Raw genomic sequence first — 20,629 nt, 5'->3', positions numbered from 1 at the left:
TCATTAAACCTGATGCTTGCTATTGTCTTAGAAGCAAAGAGGGGAAGCAAGAAAAGATCTTTTATGGAAACAAGTTCCATCTCTATAAACATCTAATTCAAGTGGGTCACTTCAAGGTCATCATTCAAGGAAGAGACTGCTTTCCTCTAATAAGAGAAAGGGGGCAGCTTCTGCTGAAATAATGAATTCAGTGGAATTTGGGAATTCAGATTAATCGGACCTGTCCACCTGTATTTCCCATCATGATTTCAGAGTTCTACTCTTATTCTATCAAAGTCCTAACATAGACAAATGAAATTTGTTAAGTCTGCACACTTAATTAAATCACACAGTCTAACTCCCTTACAACTAGGTTTTGCCTGAGATTACATCTTCTGAAGAATTTATAGAAGTTACTCACAATATGCCATGAGATATCACTTGATGCCCAGGTATTAGAGAAGTTGGCTGTTGAGTGACCTAATTGTCATTGCCCCACACAGTCCTAAGATGGCAAAACCACACATTCTAATGCCTTAGTTTCCACCTGTACCTCTTTCAATCACCACTCTCTTGATGAGTAACTCTTGGATTTTTTGAGATGGCCAATTCATAGCTTTATCAAATTTGGCCACTTCCTTCATGTTCTCTCCCAAACAAGTCCTATTTTTTTCCCCCTTTCAATATGGATAGGCTAAGAATTTCCCAAAATTTTAAGTTCTGCTTCTTTGTTCCTCATTTCTGTCTGTAACATCATCAAAATAGACTTTACAATCCATATATTCACAACCACTTAGGCATACTCCAATAAGATGGAGGTTTTCTCTATAGTTTTCTTCTTCTTCTGTGCTCTTACCAGAATTGCTTTTAACAGTCCATTAGCAACAATCTTGGTACACAGCATGTACCTCCAAACTCTTCTAGCCTCCACCTTTTATCCAGTTCTAAAACTACTTCCACATTTTTAGGTATATGTTACAGCAGCCCTCTGCTTCTCGGAACCAATTTGTGGTTTTGTTTGTTTGTTTGTTTGTTTTTTGTTTTGTTTGTTTTGTTTTAGGGTTTTCCAGAGAAACAGACAATTAGGTTGCATAAAGAGATACAAAAGGAAATGTATTACATTGAGCAATGTATTTTATGAGCAATTTGCTCATGAAATTATGGAGGCCAAGATATGCCACAACATGCCATCTACAAGCTGTAGAACCAGGAAAAACTTTTGGTATAATTGAAGGTACAAGAACCAGAAATTTCAACGTCCAAGGGTAGAAGACAGATGTCCCAGCTCAAGGAGACAAAGAGAGAATTCACCATTCCTTCACATTTTTATTCAATTCAGACACCCAAGGGATTGGATGATGCCTACTACATTGGAGGAGTGATTTTCATTATTTAGTCTTTTGATTGAAATGCTGATGTCTTCCAGAAACACCATCACAATTACATCCAGAAATGTTTTACCTGCTATCTGGGCATCATTTGTCCCATTCACATAGAATCAATCATTATAATTGGTTAATTCAGTTAAAGACCATAAAGGAAATGTCTTCTCCTACCACCAGTTTACCTTGTCTTGTCCACACCTATCTTCAGATATTACCAGGTATAAATATAGGCATATTGTTTCCCCTTTCCCCATTCAATTTCTGCTGGTCTTGGTCTCTGCTCTTTTATTCCACATCACATTTTTCTTTATGCCTTGCCCAATTATAAGAACTAAACCTGATACTCAAAGAGAACAATTGATTTGTCTACTCCTGTATAGAAAATATCTGAACTAGGAGTCAATCCCAAGTCACCTGAATCTCTCCCCACGCAGTATGATAATATTACCAAGATTATTGGAAAATTCATATTATTGCATAAATCGTGTGGACAAGTACAAATATCTATTTCAACACAGATAAAATGACTATAGCATTAGTAATCTAAACAAAAATGGGCTTCTTTTCTTCTTCAAAATCTAGAATCTTGATATAGAATATGGATGGCGTATATACATATAATCAAATTATATTATTATTTTGATAAGGAATCAGGAAAAATAGCCATTTTACTGATTTTCCATTTTCTAACATAACAGAGTATACATGTGCACAGTAGGCAATCAGATATTCCATATAAATGGCATTTTGCCTTGTTTTTCTGAATATATGCATATATACATGCATATATTTGTGTTTATTATGCATACATTACTTATTATCAAATTATTATTCATTTAATATCTGTAGTTTGTCAAGTCTTTAAACTATCCTCATTTTCCTTTTATTTTCTTGGACTCATGGCTAAATTTAGAACCATAGCATTTGCTTATTATTGAAGTACTGATTCAAACAGAAGGTAACTGCATTTCCAAGAAATAAAATAAGGCTGAAATAGCACTGAGGAAGAATTTTGGCACTGTAAGTTGTGTAGTGAAATCATGAGAAATCTTTACATGTTCTCAAGGACAATATTCTTTGGTATTATGTGATACATGGAAAATAAGAGAAACTAAAATCTGTCCTAAACAAAGGACCTGTTTAGCTCCTGGATCCATGTAAGTTTGATAAACTCTGATTGCCTAGGGAAGAACAACAGTCCACTGCAGGCAGAGAGATATCTATAAATGACATCTTAAGATGCCTTATGTGATTCTAATATACTCACATCATTAGTGCTCTTATACATATCCATTCAGAGGAATTAAGCAAGAAATATTTTTCTGGAAAGTTGTGTTAATTCCCTTTCCAACATAAAATGCATTTTAAATTATCAGGTACTTAAAAATTTTAGTAGAATTTCAGTAGAAACTTCTATTTTTATCCATAGCATTTGACTGGAATACAACAAAATAAAAAAAATATTGATAAGTAGCTTTACTAAATATATCATAAAAGGCTAAAGCCTATATGGCACATATATATCTTTGCAATCTCCCAGGTACTTCGTTTCACAAATGGACTTTCTTGACCTTTTCTATTTAACAATTTGAAATTGTTACATAGAATGGAATGAGTTATACTACCATACTTTGTAGTACTAGTAATTTAAAGTTTAAAAGTCATTTAACAGGAAAAATATAAATATTTCCAATATTAAGGACAATGCTAAAATTTTTCATGAATTATGTCTAAATTACATGTGATGTTTAAAGACAAAAGATGGTTTCTGAGTATTCCAGCAGTTCTTTTTTTTTCTTTTATTTTTTATAAACATATATTTTTATCCCCAGGGGTACAGGTCTGTGAATCACCTTAAATATCTCATAACTTAACTCTTGGCCTTTCTATACGACCCAAATACTTTAGCTTGTTCATTTATTCTTGGCTCTCATTTGAACTCCCTCATGCTTGTAATTGATTCCTGAGGGCTTGAGGGTGAATTACATTTCTTTTTTCCTTTAAAAACAAAACAAAACAAAACAAAAAACAAAAACAAAAACAAAAACAAAACAAAAAAAAAAAAAAAAAAAAAAACGATGGCAGAGAGGAGCTGAAGGAAAGAGAGAGAGAATCCCGAGTAAGCTCCATGTTCAGCACAGAGCCTGACATGGGGTTGCATCTCAGGACCCTGAGATCATGACCTGAGAGAAAACCAAGAGTCAGACACTTAATTGACTGAGCCACCCAGGAGCTCTGGATTATACTTACTTTGTAATTAATATTTCTTAGGAAAAAATCACAACCTTAGAAAATTGATTACAATAATTCTTTTCTTTCACACAGGAATCCAGAAAGAAGTTACCATAAAGTTGTAAAATTTGACCAGTTTTTTAACTGATTACTCACCAAATGAATAAAGTCAGAAAACTTCTGGGTGGTAATTGAAGAACAGAGAACTAGGATTATATATACAACATCCCTAAAGCCATATCTGATTTTTGGGTCTGGATCCAATCAGAAAAATACAGTACTCTCAGGAAACCCACTTTACTATAAAGTTGCAAAATTGCACTGGGTAAATTTTTATTCCAAAGAAACTGAGACAGTTTATACAGTGGCTAAGCCAAGAGCACTGCTTGGGGAATTTAACTGTTTTGCTCAAGCTATCACTGGCCATCTGTTATTGAAGAGAGGTCTTTAGAGCCTGAGTTTTCTAGGCAGGCTTAGGCTGTTAAAAGAATAACTTGGTTAAATACTCAGTTTTCCATGTCAATTTTTTAGATACATACTGTATAAGGAATGAAGAATAGGTTTTATTATTTCTTAGTGTTGATATTACATGTCTGAAAGCTTTTTCAGACATAGAAGAATATCCATGTGCCCAATCCCTGTGTCTGTGTGTATGTGTGTATGTGTGAAGATTTTGCTGTGATGGCTGAGGTGTGTTTTTTTAATAACACTCATGACATATTTGTTCAGTTTTGAATAGTTTGTAAGCACCAACTGAAAAAATATTTAGCAAGTGGTTTAAGAAAATAAACATGTGGCATAGTTTGCCTTGAATTTTGGTTCAGGTTCAAAGGATAAGTGCATCAACATTAAGCACTTCGGAATAGATACAAATTTTTATTATCTAATTTATTTCATGATGATCTGAAACATCTAGCTCTTTTCTTTGTGCTGAAAAAGAATCTTTAAAAAAAAAAATTCCCACAGTAAAAGTAATGTTAATGGTGAGTATTAGATTAGGTTAGGTTAACAACTTTGTTTTGTGGAAATCAAAAGCAGAAATAAATTAACAGGTTATCAAAAATAAATTTTCTAATTATTGTATTATTTCTAAGAACAAATCTTTGATGAACAATTGATTATACTGCTATAGAGCACTTGTTTTTAACCCTTAACATGTACTGAGAAGGGAAGTTAAATATTTCATTTATATATATAAAGTAGCTTTATTCTTGTAAAATTTATATTGTTATTGTTATAAATAAGTCAGGAAAAGATGCTTATTTCACCAATTTTCCTACTTCTGTTACGACAGAGTGAGCATATATGGGGAAACTGGGTGGCCAGATGTTCCAAAATATGGGTATTCTGTTTTGTTTTTCTGATTATATGCTAAGCATCTATCAGAGTGCTCAGGAAAATAACATTTCTGAATAAATGAATGAAAAGAACAAAAACAGAAGTTTTTGTCATTTTAGATATGACATTTTGACTACATTTAAAAAAAATACTTGTTTCATTTTAATTTGATATAATGATTCTATATAGTTATGAAGTAGTCATTTTCAAAGTACACCAGGAGTTTCCATATGTAGGGACTGTCCTCCCACATTTACCAAAAGGCAATAGTAAGGGGAATAAATAGGAATATGAAGGTGGATGATGACATTTCATGACAAATGAGTGTGATGGTCTCATTTGTTATCATATTCAGTCATTGAAAATATGCCAATTCTTGCTCATCAATAAAATTTTATTTTTTTCCACAATTCAGATAATGGATTTTATGTGGGATTTTGTAGAATGATTTAATTAAATAGGAGAGTTTATAACAACTTGAGTCAACATGCCAATGGAAGAAAAGACACAGGTGCTTTTATCGTTATATTCTTTGGAAAATATCTAAGGATCCAAATGTCATTTAAAAAGTTTTAAAGGGCATTTTTTTATATGAAAAAACATTTTCAGTATTAAGACCTGATATTTTTATGTAAATTTAAGTGAGAATGACAAATTTACAAAATTTGAGGGGTTATTTTATCAAAAGGGCTTTTAAAATTTAGCTGATATAGTTCAAATATCCCTCTACTTTTTCTTTTTTAAAGTACGAACACTTCATGAATTTGGTGACATCCTTGTGCAAGGGCTGTGCTAATCTTCTCCGTATTGTTCATAATTTTAGCTTAAGTGCTGCCTAAGTGAGCACTCTCTTTTCCTTTCATGACAATACATTCTTTTGTCTTTGAGATTTAAGCTCATGGTGCCTGTTCAAAAAAATAATATGGAAGGAAGCCTAATGAACTTACAGAAAATGTTGATTTTGGACAGGTGAAAGAATGAAATGATCTGAAGTACTTGTTATAAATGCGTATGATGAATTAGTCTGCCACATTTAATAATATGCTTTATCCCTTTCAATTAAAGCTATTATGCACAGATTCAAGTACTTTTAAAGATTAAATGTTACGTGGATAGAGAGAAAAATGATACTATCATTGCATTCCATGCTCAATAGTATTTGCACTATTTCAAAAGGTAAAAGTTTATATTTTTATTTATAAACTATTTTTTTTAGGCTTTAAAACTGAAGCTGTGATGAAACATGCCAAATTAACCTGTAAAATATGGGAAGTATTGGGGAGCCTGGGTAGTTCAGTCCATGAAGCATCTGCCTTCGGCTCAGGTCATGAGCCTCAAACTCAGTGAGAGCACAGGGCACAAGTAACGATTATGGCACTTGTGAGCTAGTTATTGTGGGGGATTTCCTGTGGGTCATTGAATGATGGGTCAGAGAGAAGGCAGAACCAAATGTATGGAAAGACACTTGGGATACAAATCAAAGGAGACAGTGCTTCGTTTTAGGTGTGAGTCACAAATTCATGAAATAAGTATAATTTTCATTTTTAAAAAAAGAAAACTGATTTCAGGAAGTTTAAGGCATTCATCTAGAGCTCTAAAGTCATATCAGAAGCAGGATTTTAACTTTTAACATCCTATATTATCAAAACTACCAAATATTCTGAGAAGTATAAAAACAGACAAAACCAACAAACTCTCCCTTCATATTGGCATGGCTTCTCTATCCTAGACATATTTTCCATTTTTTCTTGATGGATGTCCGCCACCAGTTTTATTCCCGGTATCTGTTATTAATTTAATCTCTTCCTCCATCCACTGTTCAAGATTTAAAACTATATTAATTAGCAACAGCTTAACACATACCATCATTTAGACTTCTAGAGAGGTAAGGGGATTATACTTTGACAAACAACAATTAAAGGAAAGCCACCTGGAAAGAAAACAAAAGTGCTGAGGAGATGAGCCAATAAATGTTTCTCAATAATTTATATGCATTAACATCCAAGAAATAGGAAGATAAATATACTGTAAAATCATTATTCGAGATATCCATTCTCTGGTTTTCTTCAATTGAGACTCTGCCTTATATTTTCATAAAGGAAATACATAAACATAAACTATAGTTAGGCATGAACTTCAGTATCTCTGCTAAAATGAAATATGTGAATTAAGAAAAAAATACAGCAGAGTCGTTTTAGAAAATATTTATTTGATGGCTATAACTCCAGAATCATAGCAGGCTTATTGAGAGCTTTTTCACTTGCCTTTTCTCTACAGCATGATAGTAGAGAAAGAATCTGGAGGCTTGGCACTTGAAAGAGGAAAGGTGGAAAACCTATAAATAACTCTTAATTATCAAAAATAGAATGCATAAAGTGACTTTCACACTCTTGAGTATAAAACACATCAAAAATTACCAGTAGACATCCTCTTACAGCTATAATTCACTCACTTGATTTTACAGAGTCCTCAATGTGCCTGTTTTCCTTGGTCTACCTATTTCTCCTCTCCCCATCACTCATTATCCCTATTATTCCTCTCCCATCAACTCTTCAACTGGCACATTTCCATACTCCCCATTATGCTTACAAATAATCTCATTAAAAGAGTACAGCTCACCAAAGAGCACTTGTTACATCAAGGGTGGAACTGACATTGGACTCACTTCTCCATGGGCAGTATTCAAGTGCTTTACTGGAAATATACCCTCACATCTGGTTGCTGCTCAGTGGTTAAGTACATAGCCACGTTATTGAGATCAATTATCGCCTGCCTGAGCTAGAAAACAGTTTACAACCTAATGAGAGGGTGAAAAGAATAGTTCTCCGTGAAGTGATCATTGACTAAAATATCAAGGACCTCTTGTGTCAAAGTGCTAACAACGTAAAATCTAAGAGCAATAGTATCTCAAGTTCCTATGCTGATTTCCTAGTGGCATTTATTCAGCCTCATATCAAAGACATATGCAATCTTGCTGACTGCAGGGATCGTAAAGGCCCAGTTAGCAGCATAGCCAAGAAATTAAAAGGTGGCAAATATTCATGATTAAATTCCCATTTTCCATTCTTGATTCTGTTTACTATTTCATTTTGATCCATTTCTTTTCTCACACATTTTAATATCAGAGGAAATTGGATATACTTGCAAAATGATGATTTTCGTTTGAAATGAAAAACACACCCACCAAAACTCCTGGTTGAGCAACAGCTAACTACCACAGAAAAGGACACACACACCTCCTCACTCAAGTACCTCCTGCCAAGAGAACTAGGGCTTCCTGCTTGCTTAGATAACAGGCTGGCACATCACACACTTGACTTCTGAAGAGTGGGTGGTAGTGAAGGGAAAGCAGCAGGGGTGGGGGGTGTGTGCGGAGGATTCTTGATAGAAGAACTATACAAAAGGGTCGAGAGAGCAGGGCCAAGTTAGTGGCAGACGGTAGAATGCAAGTTCTGGCAAGCTAATTTTATTTTTGTCTGCACAGTACATTTGTAAAATCACAAAAAAGTAAATTTTGTTTCACAGATGCCTGCTGTGTAATATTGAATTTGGTTTCCTTGCTCAAGAACAGAATTTACCTCTTGATTAAGCCCTTACTTTTAAAGTCAAGTAACCCTTTTCATAGTCTGAAAGTCACTTGAGCTTTAAAATACAATGATTTTCCTTTCCAGGAAGAAAAGGTGACATAGCAGTGAAACTATTTCAGCACTTAAATATTCTACAAAAGCCAACATACTAGGCCAATTCTAGCAATCCCATCCTCAATAAAGTGGAGAGATAAATTATTCTTTTTCCTAAATACATCTACTTATCTTAAGGGAGTCTGAAAAATTTATCACTACCTTCAGCAGTACTTAAGATCACCCTATGTCTCATCAATCAGGGAATGCTAACTTATAAGCATGTTCTTTGCAATAAATAAAAATCTGATAATTAGCAAATGATTTTCAAGGGAAATCTGTAATGTGTAATTCCAAAAAGTACTTATTTGTAAAAAATAATATAAAGGTGAGTCAGCAACTAAAATGTAAGGGAGTCTTAAAAGAAGATTAAGTTCTTTAGCTTCTGTGATCCATGAATAGTTTTTAAATTAAAATTTCTTATAATATTTAAATTAATAAGGCATTAAAATTAAACTCATGTACTACATCTAAATAGCATTAAACCCACAAAAACTTTACAGAATATAGCACAATATCCAACATGAGAAAATAAATTAATGAATTTTTGATGAGAATGATGCTTTCCTTTCTCCATCCCCAATTTTCTAATTTTTAATAAGGGATATTTTTTATTAGACCACTAGAACTTCAAGTATATTAATTAACAATACTGACACTAGTACTACTGGGTAGTGGTGTTTACCCTTCCCTTCAAATGTTGTCAGGATTTTCCCTAACGATTACTTATAAAACTACAATATTTCTGAGCACATTTCTTTTCCACAAGATGACTTCCTAATTTTCTCCTCCAAGATAGCTCAGAATATGACAGGAAATTTCAGGTATAATAAAAACAAATATTAGTGCAAATCTTAATGGACATAAACATTCATTGTGACCAGAGCCCTTCACAATTCTGATTTTCTAAAAAAGATTTTATTTATTTACTTGCCAGAGAGAGAGAGAGCCCGTGTGAGATACAGCACAGATAGGTGATGAAGCAGAGGAAGAGGGAGAAGCAGACATCCCGCTGAGCAGAGAGCCTTGTGGGGCTCAATCCCAGGACCTTGGAATCATGACCTGAGCCAAAGGCAGATGCTTAACCTACTGAGCCAATGCCCCCAAAATTCTGATTTAAAACAACCCTGGAAACAAAATTGTGCAAGAGAGAGTTTCCTTTTTTCTCTTTTAAATCATTGCTTCCATTTAAAAATTCATATCAACGAAATAACAAGGGTTTTGGTTGCTTCTAAGTCAAATACTGTAGTTATTTTATCTAAATTATATATTGGATCTATACCTATTTCGGTAATAGCAAACAAATTTTTTAAAAAAATAATTTGTGATGATTCATTAATTTTTTGCACCAGTAATATTCCACAGAACCTCACTGGGAGGAGCTATTCTGTTATTGGGATGTAAACTGTTTACTTAATATAATTATTTTTTACATGTGAAAAGTATGTTCTAGTTCTATCTTCTGAGAATAGGTTTTCATTTCTAATAAAATATATTCAAGGAATTTACCAATAACATTATAACATGCTAATACATTAATATCCATATCTTATTTATACTCCTTATATGAACTCTATGTGTGTGTGGTATTTAATTTTTTTGTATTCTAATATTTAATGAAAGAGTCTATTTATTTTATGGAGAATTGTTATAACTTGATAATCCTTGACAATTTTGCCTTTTCATAAAACAAAATGGGACATTTCATTGTTTTTCTGTGCTCTGTATCAACTTATGTAAGAGGTAGCTTTAGCTCCAAGTTAGAGAGTGAAACACAAGAACGTAGGTCTTGTATCTTCATGTGGATTCTTTGATAGTTTTTTCAGTTTTATTCATAGTTATTAGTTAGTCACATATTGAGTCAAATTTGCATAAATATGCCCCAGGAGATGGTCTATTTATTTGACCTTTTAATAGATCTCAACAGGAATCTCAGGGTCTGTGTTAACTGCTTATTCCTTTTTAAGAAACTGCTTCCATTACACATATCATGTTCTCTTTGTTCTGGTCATTTAAAATGTTCACTACAGATTTTCCAGATGAAATTTTCACATTGCCTTTTCTCACAGAGTGAAAAAAAAAAAACTGTTAACGTTTGCATTTACATTTTTTTAGCTAAGAAATAATCTTTAAGAGATTACTTGAAAATTGCCTTTAAAATGTTTATCCAATTACATTTCTCATATAATTTATGACCCACGAGTTGCGTCTTCAATAATCCATGTTTGTTATAGTCATACTCTGTTTTTAAGTCTGTAAACTATGTCCTGCATAATGGGATATTTTTCCCTTATAGGGTATAGACTTACATATGACTGATTCAATTTGCTCATTTGCATTCTGCTCTTTACTGCAAAATTAGTATTTAGTATTTCTTTAGTGTTTCATTAAATTTTAACTTTAACAATCATTTCATTTTCTTTTCATCCTTGTTTTTTTATTTTAGCAGGCTCCCTATGCACATTTTCAGTTACTTGATAGGTGTTGTATCTTTAAAATGGTATCTATAAGTCCACAGAATTAAAAAAAAAAAATTCTCTATGAACGTGGTAAATAATTTCCAAGTACCTCTCCTCTTATAAAACTAATCTCTAAGCTTCAGTGTTTTCAAAATCTAAAATATTATTCAGAGAATATTGCTTCCTTTTTACTTGAGAAAATTATAACATGGAGAACTATTATCAAAGGTTCAAAGTATTTGGAAACAATAAAAATAAAAATAGAAAAGAAAAGCAAAAAAGGAAAGAAGGAAAGCAACAAGGAGAAGATTGAAAGAGAAACATTAACAAATCTAAACATGGAAAAAGAAAACGTAAGAGGAAAATATATGGCTGTGAAATATTAAATAATAAGAAAAATCTGTTATATTCTACTTGCCATCACTAATGGTCATTACTGAATTATATAATAATAATACACATTTGAAGAGAAATTCATTTTCACATCCAGCATTTTCAGTATAAATAGCCTTGCTGAACAACATTTTTAATTAAAATAAAAGAAGAAAGAAAAACACGGCAGTTGGAATGCCATACCAAATGATTTATGCCAGCTAGTTCCTGATAGTTATCGGATGGAGGAGCCATTACCCTAAGATACACAGCATTATCATGGCCAGTTAACATTTTAAAATATTATTGGTGGGGCGCCTGGGTGGCTCAGTGGGTTGGGCCACTGCCTCCCGCTCAGGTCATGATCTCAGGGTCCTGGGATCGAGTCCCACATTGGGCTCTATGCTCAGCAGGGAGCCTGCTTCCTCCTCTCTCTCTCTCTGCCTGCCTCTCTGCCTACTTGTGATCTCTGTCAAATAAATAAATAAAACCTTTAAAAAAATACAAAAAATAAATAAAAAATAAAAGATTATTGGCAAACTAATCATCAGATTGTTGAATAAGTGATTTAGATAGCAGTTTTTTTGAAAATTAAATCTGAAACTTGTAACTACTGCATTCTACCTTTTTTGTACAGTAACAACTAATCTTTGTAAAATATGACAATTACTTTTGCCATTATTTTTAAATATGCATACATGATTTCCAAATTATCTATGTATGTGTATTTGTATTTCCCAGAGAACATATGTGTATAAAATTTTAGAGAAAGATGATAAATAGATTAAAAAGATAACAGATTAAAATTTATAGTATATATGTTATGCTTATACCAGATGTACATTGAGGAATATGCTCAGATCCAAATTCCATTACAGTCCAGGTCATCTTGGACAACTTAGGTCATCTTACTATATCTCAGCTTCTTCATCTATAGATGAGTATAAAAATGGTATCTAATTCACAAGGTTGCTGTGAAATTACAATGGTTAATATAAATAATTTTGTAGAGAACACATGTTTTTGCCATTAAATTCATTTTTAAGTCCTAATAAATATACTCTATTATATTTGATGTATTAAGTAGTTAAATCCATTCATATACAATATACAATAGTTACTGCTTTTAAGAGTAGTTTATTTTATTTAAATAAATACAATGTTTATCAATTTTCTTACAATATAACCTGTGCAAAACATATTCATTCTGGTTGTCAAGTGATATAACTTATGAATTCATAAAATAGTCATGATTTTAGGCAAAGAACAAAATGTTCTTTGGGCAAAGAAAAAAATGATAACAATTGATGAGGGAACAGAAGGCAAGTTGAAGATAAAGCAGAAGCTGACATCCCATAATTCCTTCCCTGCATGGGATATATGTGGCTTTCCTCAGGTACTCCTTGCTGCCTTAAAGCTAAGGAAAGGAAAATAAGTATCTCCAGTTAATGAACATACAGCGTAGTATGTCATTTTAAAACTCATCCCATTGTTCCAGTAATTCAAATTCCTAAAAAATGCTTTCAATATATTCAATATTTCAATATAATCTTGAAAGTCAACAATTCTTTAATTTTTTTATACTGGAAACTTATTGCATAAATTTATTTCAAAGAATATTGCCAGATTATCTGATCATATTTTAATTTACACACCCAAATTCTAAGGAATGTGTTATTTTTTGCAATAATTAAATACCTATTTCTCCTAGCAAAACAAATAAGTGATACTACACAAAGTACAACAGAAAAAGACATAGTTGTGGAAGAATATTTCTACTGAAAACTTAAATGTCTGACAGAGGCCCAGAACTAGTTGCTGTTAGAAATGTAAAACCATTATAGAAAGGTAAACAGAAAAGTTTGCTAAGATGCTAACTTTTCCCTCATGCATCTGAATTTAAGTTATTATGCAATGTGATACATGACCTTTGGAATCCTAGCAAAGCAATTTCTTAGAAAGGAATATATCTTATGTCCTCATGTAAAGCTACTTGATAATGGGGATTTTAATTTCCTTAAATAAAACAAATTGCTTTCTTTTTTATACTTATTGAACCTCTTAGATATGCTGAAATATTCTATGTAAAGAACAGAAGACAAAAAAACAACAAAGAAAGACTAAAATGTACAAAAAATATTACACAATTATATATACACATACACAGATATTTAACAGCCTGTCAATTTAATAAACATAACCAGAAGAAATATTTAGCCTCCTATTCCTGTTAAACAAAAAGTTGATGTTTATGTATTTCAAAAATAAGAGGACTGAGCTGTCTTCTGTACAAAAGTATATCATCTCTTAACATAAAATGTGATATTTCATACCGATAAATCTGAACACATTAATTTACAACAGCGCAATGTACTTGTCTTGAAATTTTAATTTTCTTCTCTTAGTAAATAGATGGTTTTCTTTTCTGTAAACAACAATTCAGTAGTTAACGAGCAAAATTAGTGATTAGTAACTGAAGAATAATCTAAACATTATTTCCATCATTTGAATACACCAGAGCAAGAAAATAGGTATGAAAAATCAATTATTTTATCAATACTGCTTATCCAAAGTTCATATATTGTAATCTTGTAGATTTATTTTTCACATGGAATTTCCTCAAGGTGATAAAATCTCTCATATACCCTGTAAATCATCTTTAGAAGTGGGCATGGTTCTAAATTGAAAAAGGGGACCTGTGGGGTATAATAGAATCCCTGAATGGGAAGATATGATCTCACAGACCTGGTCAAGGTGGTCATAAAAGTATTAGGAGTTCATTTCAAAGTCTCAGTGGGTGTAATTTATTCATGAATGTGTTCACTGAGCTATTCATTCATATATTTATTCTTTCAACAAATATCCATGGTGTCTCTATGATATGACGTGAACATTATAATCCATGGAATAGATGATGAAGAATGCAGACAAGGTCTTGCTCTCTTTGAAATTTAGACTCTTAGAGGAATACAGCCAGCAAACGATCACCAAAGTAATAAGCATTGATCATGCATAGTAATGTAATTTATTGTGAAAATGAAAGTGGGTAAAATAACAGTGTCTCACGGGATATGACTATTAAACAAGAAGGTTAAGACTTAACAACTTGAAGAAATGGCACTTGAGCTGGAGCCTGAATGAAAGAAGAAAGCGATGCAAGGATCTGATGGAAGAATGTCCCAGATAGAAAGGACTGCAAGTGCAATGAACTTAGTAGGAAGACTCCTGGGGTATCTGTGGAACAAAAAAAAAAATACATAGGACTGAAGTTGTACAGCATTTGGTTAGTGTAATAAATATTGTTAAGCAATTTGGAGAGATTTTAGCTGGAGAGTGGAAGTTTCCAAAATATACCCAAAAGTTAACTTTAAGCCTGTATCATTTGCTAAACACTGTTCCATGAACTTGATCCACATTAAAATATTTCTCAAAAATCCCTCTTGAGAGGTATTATTATTATTTCTGGGTGAAAAAAATTGAGGTTTTTAAAGATTAAGAAATTTCTCCCCGAAGTGCATCTCTTATAAAGGGCCAGTGAATGAACTTCAGAGTCTGAATCCAAATTTTGCACAAATTTTCCAGTCCTCTATTCTGCCTTCTTTTAAGTTTTACAAAGGTCACCAAAAGGATAATTGAAGAAGAGTTTATTATAGGGATATAGAAGTGGAAACAGGATGTTATGTGCAGAATGTTTGTCCTCCCCGTATGTGGAAGTCCTAATCCCCAGTGTGATGGCATTTGGAAGTGGGACCTTTGAGAGATAATCATATCAAGAGTATGGAGCCCTTACAAATGAGATTGGCACTCTTATTAAAAAAAAAAAAAAAAAAAAAAAAAAAACTACAGGAGAGAGATTATCTATCCCTTTCTCAGTCATATGAGGTTGTAGGGAGAAGGCAGATGTCTACAAACAAGGAAACTGACTCTCACCAGATGACTAGTTTGCTGGCACTTTAATCTTGGACTTCCCAGCCTCCACGACTATGAGAAATAAAAATGTGTTATTTAAACGACCCAGTCAATGGCATTTTGTTATAACATCCTGAGCAGACTAAAATACAGAGATACTAGTCTGAGATGGTAGTTGGTTGTTTTGAAGTCACAGCATATTTTGGAAAAAATAATACAGGTAAGACAGCGAGACAGTTGAAATAATTTTGGTTTATAAAATGAAGAGAGTATTCAAGGAAATCTCCTGTCTTTGGAGGTTAACCAAGCAAATGGGTGGTATTAACCCAGTAAAGGAAGACTGGGGCATGTTTAGAAACAAGACTGATTTTATTTCAGACATGCTAAATTTCAGGTGCATTTAAGATATCTTAGTAGAGATGTCAAGTCAGCAATGGAGGTAGGGACCTGATATCATCACGTACTGACTGAGATTAAATTCATGGCAGTAGAAAAGATCACCTAGGAAGAGAGTAGACAAAGACTGAGTCTCAATCAAGAAATAGGCATTAGTCATAAAGGGAAGACCCAATAAATTTGACAATTAGCTTTAGACATAGGAAGCCAACCAAGAGAGTATGATATTATTAAACACAAAGAAAGACACTGTTTAGGAAGAAGGAGTGGTCCGCTAAGACAAAGGCTGACAGAAACTGGAATAAGATACATGTCAAGAAGCCATGATAAAGTTTGGTTTGATTAACAAGAAACATTTCCATCTACTGGAGAAGGTGAAAGACCATCTAGAGAAACATGGACAGAATGGGTAGTGGGAAGGCAATGACACCAATTATAAATTATAAATGCCTATTATGATGAATGTCATCATAAACTTGGTGGCCAAAGGGAATCTGAAGCAATATGAAACTGAGAAAATATTTTTTCAAGAAAAATACCAAAGTATGTTAGATAGAATAAATTCCTTGAGGGATAAATTCAGTAGAGAGGGGAAATCAATGATGAAGAAGAGATAGGATACATGCTGGAAAGAAATCCTTGAGTAATCCATTCTAAAAAATCAATTTTTAGCAGAATAGCAGCTAGTGGTAGTAGACAGGGATAGGCATTATGTAAGAAAAATATGTTCACAAGGCTTACAACAGGAAGTGTTTAACCTCATGCACAATTAAAACCATGTAAATTTAATTTTAAAAACTATACCTAAGTAGGAAAATTCAAAAGTTTGATAATAATGGTAGCATGGGTGAGAGGAAGTATATACAAACTCACTGTGCAAACTTAGATTAGTGAAGCTTCAGTGAATAGCAAACCATCAATCAATATATTTCTAAATTAAAACTGCAATGCATGGAGGACATGGGGAGTTAGAGAGGAGAAGGGAGTTGGGGGAAATTGGAAGAGGAGGTGAACCATGAGAGACTATGGACTCTGAAAAACAATCTGAGGGTTTTGAAGGGGCGGGGGGTGGGAGGTCGGGGTACCAGGTGGTGGGCATTAGAGAGGGCACGGATTGCATGGAGCACTGGGTGTGGTGCAAAAATAATGAATACTGTTATGCTGAAAATAAATAAAAAATACATTTAAAAAACTACAATACCTCTTTTTTCAGAAACTTCACTTTAGAAATTTTAGCTTTGGAGGAGGATTCTTACATTTATTTTTACTGTCTAACAGTTTAAAATATTAGGGTATAGTTAGCTCTTTTTAAATTAAAAAAAAAACCCTGAAAAATATTAAAAATAGAACTATCACATGATCCAGAAGTACAGATTCTGGATTTTTATCCAAAAAAATTTGAAATCAAGACCTGGAAAAGATATAAGCACTCCAATACCATTGAAGGATTATTCACAAGAGCCAAGGTGTATGCAAACAAGCAAATAACCTAAATGCACTGGGTGTGGTGCAAAAATAATGAATACTGTTATGCTGAAAAAAAGAAAGAAAGAAAGAAAGAAAGAAATTCAAATCTCCCCCCAAAAAAGAGTGAATGGATAAAAATACTATGGTACACACACACACACACACACACACACACACACGAATATTATTCTACTTTATATACAAAGAAAATCCTGCAAATCCTGCAAAACCTTAGATTATTACTCCAAGCAAAACTAGCCAAAAAATGACAAATACTACATAATCTTTCTTACATGAATTATCTAAAATAACCAAACTCAGAGAACCAGAGAGAGAATGGTGGTTTGGGGCTTGGAGAGCTGGGGGAAATAGGAAATTGTTAATCAATAGATTTAAGTATCAAACAGGCAAGATGAGTAATTTCTAGAACTCTGCTGTAAAACATTGTTATCTACAGTCAACAATACTGTATGCTACACTGAACATTCTGTTAAAAAAGGAAATCTTACGTTAACTGTTCGTACTACAATACAATTAAATTTTAAAAATCGTTATAAAAGTGCCTGGGGATAAAAATATATGTTTATAAAAAATAAAAAATTAATAAAGAAAAATAAAAGTGCATGGCCCCTCTAGAAAACAGAAGTGCAGCAAAACAAATGCAACACAACCCTTTGAAAAGAAGAGTGCCTGGTGTTAATATTTTCTTGGTGACATATCAGCTGGAGAATAAACAGATGAGTGGAGGGATGGTTAACTGATAGAGACAAACACAGGCTTCTTATACATTGATGATCATGCTATTGTTAATATGTTTTATCTATTTTTAATAAACTTTTTATGATAATAATTTCCCAGTGTCAATCAAGTATTTATCAGAGGATAATATTTACGGTTCGGTTATATTGCAGCCAACAGATGTACCATAAATTATTTCATACCTTTGAGGTGAAAATAAACGTTGCCTAGATCATTCCAGGTAGATTATGCAAATCTAAAATTCCATTAGCTTCGTAAAAACAACTGTTTTACTGCAGACAATCCAAGAGGAGAGTTATTATTTTCAAGGGGCTCTGAACCTGGGAGACTGGGAATAAAAAGTAATATCCCATTGTTAGGTTAAACTTTTTCTCAGATCATTAGTCTTTTTTTTTTTTTTTTTCATTTTTTTTTACATTGGTTTTGGAATAACTTTTTCCCATTTTCTTAACAATTTGTTGCCTCTCCTTGTTTATTTTAGACCTAAAATTTATTGATAGTTATTTGTTTTTATAGGTTTTATAATAAGGTACAATTGTGAAAATGATGAATTTATAAATAGTTTACATTTATAGTACTGTTTCATAAAATACATATAATATTTTTAAAGTATTGATATTATATGATTATCAATTTTTTTCAATTTATTTAATGTTTAGTCTAACCTTTAATATTCTGAAATCAGATATATGTTCAATTAGTCTATCCATTCTTAACCCACTGAGATATCATAGCAGATCACTATGCCTAGATTATCTTGTTTTATTTTTTCATTTTTTAAATGAAAAATGTTATTGCTATTATTATTTTTATTATACTATCATTATTATTATTTTATTGTTAAGGAATCCACTTTTATTGTGTTATTTTATTGTTAAGGAATTATGTTATTATTATTTTGTTGTTAAGGAATCCACTTTTATGACTGTGTGGAAGCCCAGATTTGGTTAACAGTGACGAGTTCTTGAGGTAACTGCATCCTCCACTCTGGACTTTCTGTTCAGAATCACTGCCTTCTCTATCTCTACAGAAAACCCAAACTCATGATGAGTCAATTCCTGCTCTCCTAATCATGAAGATGCCAAACCCAACCACGTTGGAGGGTTTTACGGAGGAGAAAACTACTTTGTCTTCCCAGCAGGAAAACCTTCTGCTTTATGAGCCAGATAGCAATCACAAACCATGGACAGGTTGGGCACAGGCCTCAGTGATCTTACTTGTTTAGAATATAGAAATTAACAACTAAGCTTCATTAAAGGGAAAAAAAAAAACCATAAGGACTTAATTTTCAAAGAGCAAGTAACAAAGAAAAAAGCCTCTTCCATATATATATATATATGAAGAAATATATATTTCACATATAGTGTGTCTTCCCTGAAAAAGTACATATTTGACAAAAAAATAATGAACTTAATTTAAAAATTAAGGGCAAAATGATAATGATGTAAGCAGGAATTACCGATAATAGATGGGAGAGAGATTTGAGAGAGAGAGAGAGAGAACACAAAACTAACTGGAGTCAAGTACAAATTAACACTGTGCCATTTGAAATGTAAGAGCTGTGGTAAAGTGAAAATATTCCCGAGGGTCAATGAAATGAAATCAGAACACAAGCTATTTGATGTAGTCACATAACATCTGGACATGCTCCAGTGAAAGTTTAAACACTTCTTCAAATTCTCATTTGTCTGGCAATATTGACTGGTTTCACTGCCATTTTAATAAGGCAATTGGAGCTACTCTTTTCAGTGACCTTCCCTACAATGTGCATGAGGGATTATTGCAGCTGAGCACTGACAGGGCATTTTAAATGAATTTGGACTTTGTCTTTGCTAAATATGTAAATATCCTATGATTTCTGATTGCTGTGCATACATTATTTTCCAGTATATGTGATTTTGAATTGGGTTCCTCTGCAATTAATCTAATGCAGTAACACTGACCATAAACTCACTGTCTTTTAGTGAGAGTCTAGCACCTAATAAAAAAAAAGGAATCAAATATCATGCTGTCAGTCTAATATATTTCTCTAATGCCTTGAGTTCATGTAGTTCATGTAGTTACTTAGAAATATTTTATTACATTTTATTCCATAATAAATCATTATTATTCAATAATGAGGCATAGAGGGGAGGAAAAATGACACTATCACAGATTAAGAACAAAATCTCACAGATATTAAACAGCTTAATTTGAAATGGCTAAGCAGAGAGGAATCAACAGTGATATCCATGTCCTCGGCATTTAATCTCACCTTAAAAAAATGAATTCACTTGTTCTACCTGTGCTTAAAAATTGTAATTATCTTTAGACTAATAATACCATTATTATTATTATTATTACTACTACTACTACTATTACTATTACTATTACTATTACTATTATATTAAGAACAACACAGGGGCACCTGGGTGGCTCAGTGGGTTGGTGGGTTGGGCCTCTGCCTTCAGCTAGGTCGTGGTCTCGGGGTCCTGGGATCGAGCTCCACGTCGGGCTCTTTGCTCATCGGAGAGCCTGCTTCCTGCTCTCTCTCTCTCTCTCTCTGCCTACTTGTGATCTCTCTCTCTCTCAGATGAATGAATGAAATCTTAAAAAAAAAAAAAAACATAGAACAGCCTATATATTTTTCATGATATATAAAACACTATGATCT

General features: G+C 32.8%; 1 non-coding gene across 1 annotated transcript; it reads right to left on the bottom strand.

Annotated features, from left to right (window-relative positions):
* Positions 1 to 5,674: 5,674 nt before the first annotated feature.
* On the bottom strand, positions 5,675 to 5,781 carry LOC131826175 (U6 spliceosomal RNA). Its single transcript, XR_009351466.1, has one exon. It is a non-coding gene; the product is annotated as a U6 spliceosomal RNA (small nuclear RNA).
* Positions 5,782 to 20,629: the final 14,848 nt, after the last annotated feature.

This window comes from Mustela lutreola, chromosome 2 (genome assembly GCF_030435805.1).
Source record: "Mustela lutreola isolate mMusLut2 chromosome 2, mMusLut2.pri, whole genome shotgun sequence".
NCBI lineage: Eukaryota > Metazoa > Chordata > Mammalia > Carnivora > Mustelidae > Mustela > Mustela lutreola.
Note: the sequence above shows the minus strand (reverse complement) of the source record. Positions and strands in the feature narration are given on the sequence as shown.